This window comes from Pleurodeles waltl, chromosome 8, assembly GCF_031143425.1.
Source record: "Pleurodeles waltl isolate 20211129_DDA chromosome 8, aPleWal1.hap1.20221129, whole genome shotgun sequence".
Classification (NCBI taxonomy): domain Eukaryota; kingdom Metazoa; phylum Chordata; class Amphibia; order Caudata; family Salamandridae; genus Pleurodeles; species Pleurodeles waltl.
In genome coordinates this window covers 924408206-924410272 of record NC_090447.1, presented here as the reverse complement: position 1 = coordinate 924410272, position 2067 = coordinate 924408206, and the positions used below count along the sequence as shown (strand labels likewise).

The window sequence follows — 2067 nt, the reverse complement described above, 5'->3', positions numbered from 1 at the left end:
ACACCTATTTTGCACCAAAATATCAGGAGTCTGGCTGTGATTTCAATAGATTGTAATTGACATGACAGTGCAAATATGTCCTTGTACATGGTGAAGTCAACAAACAGCTGGCACAAAGCTGTAGTCCATGGGGAAACGAAGCACAGGACTCGTAGTGGGGACCCCAGATCTGAAATAGGGAGGGAAAAGCCAAAACTCAGTCATCATACACTGGGGCAAATAGACAGGCAGCAGAGATGCTGCAGAGTAGTTAACATTTACTAAATTATCTTTGAAATGTTACCTGTGTCCTATTGGAAGTACTGTTCAATGATTCTGTCCCTGTTGTCTGTTTCAGCCCCGTCGTCTTCCTCCTCGTCACTCTCCTCAGGTTCCACCGCTGCCACAACACCACCGTCTCGACCATCCTCCTGCAGGAAAGGCACCTGGCGGCGCAAAGCCAGGTTGTGAAGCATGCAGCAGGCCACGATGATGTGACACACCTTCTTAGGTGAGTACATTAGGGATCCACCGGTCATATGCAGGCAGCGAAACCTGGCCTTTAGGAGGCCAAAGGTGCGTTCGATCACCCTCCTAGTACGCCCATGGGCCTCATTGTACCGTTCCTCTGCCCTGGTCCGGGGATTCCTTACTGGGGTCAGTAGCCACGACAGGTTGGGGTACCCAGAGTCCCCCACTAGCCATACACGGTGTCTCTGTAGCTGTTCCATCACGTAAGGGATGCTGCTATTCCTGAGGATGTAGGCGTCATGCACTGACCCTGGGAATTTGGCATTTACATGCGAGATGTACTGGTCAGCCAAACACACCACCTGGATGTTCATTGAATGGTAACTTTTTCTGTTCCTGTACACCTGCTCCCTGTCTCTTGGGGGAACCAAAGCCACATGGGTCCCATCAATGGCACTAATTACGTTGGGAATATGTCCAAGGGCGTAGAAATCACCCTTCACTGTAGCCAGTTCGCCCACCTCAGGGAAAATGATGTAGTTCCTCACGGATTTCATCAGGGCAGACAACACTCTGGATAACACCTTTGAAAACATGGGCTGAGACATCCCGGAAGCAATTCCCACGGTTGTCTGAAATGACCCACTTGCCAAGAAATGGAGTACTGACATGACCTGCACCAGAGGGGGAATCCCTGTGGGTTGGCGGATGGGGGACATCAGGTCGGGCTCCAGCCGGGCACACAGTTCATGGATAGTGGCACGGTTAAGACGGTAGGTCAGGATAATGTGGCGTTCTTCCATTGTCGACAGGTCCACCAGCGGTCGGTACACGGGAGGATTCATCCGTCTCCTCGCCCAACCCAGCGGACGGTGCCTAGGAAGGACAACATGGAGCACACAGTCAGGCAACCCACAGGTACGTACTCACAGCTAGCACAGTATACGATTCTCTATGCAGTGAATGGCGTGTCTGAGTGGCTATGCAAGGCCTAGGCCTGTGTGACGCAGTTGAAATTGAGCCATGTGGGCCCTGGAAATGGCGGCTGCCTGACCTGTGAAGTGTGACAATGGGATGTGAGGTCAATGCGCTGGCGTGGCACACCGCGGCGGGCGGCGGGCGAAGACCGCGGCGCGAAGCCGCATTGGTTAACATTGAAGCCTATGGGTTTCAGGAGCCAATGGCGAAGGGCGCCGGCGGTGGCGGGACGCACCGCCGCGGTACGCACCGCCGCGGACGTGACCGCCATTTTCTATCTACTTATCCACTTGCGACTTGAACTTTCACAGGAGAGGACCTATACTGCAAGTGTTGCTGTGACCTCGGTCTGGAAGGGACAATGGCTGCTGCGACTGGGGAAAGGGCCCCTGCCTTCACTGGAGAGGAGTTGGAGAAACTTGTGGATGGGGTCCTCCCCCAGTATGCGCTACTCTACGGTCCTCCAGACCAACAAGTGAGTTTAATTCTATCTGGATTTGGGGCCACTGGCTGGCTTGGGGGCCTGGCGGGGATGGGGGGCATGTTGGGCCTGGCGGGGGGCCTGGTGGGGGGCCTGGCGGGGATGGGGGGCATGTTGGGCCTGGCGGGGGGCCTGGCGGGGATGGGGGGCATGTTGGG

At 55.2% G+C, this 2067-nt stretch overlaps 1 long non-coding RNA gene across 1 annotated transcript; it reads left to right on the top strand.

Annotated features, from left to right (window-relative positions):
• Positions 1-356: 356 nt before the first annotated feature.
• On the top strand, positions 357-1833 carry LOC138249176 (uncharacterized). The gene is made up of 3 exons (XR_011194760.1): positions 357-490; positions 1263-1368; positions 1740-1833. It is a non-coding gene; the product is annotated as an uncharacterized lncRNA (long non-coding RNA).
• The last annotated feature ends 234 nt before the right edge of the window (positions 1834-2067 follow it).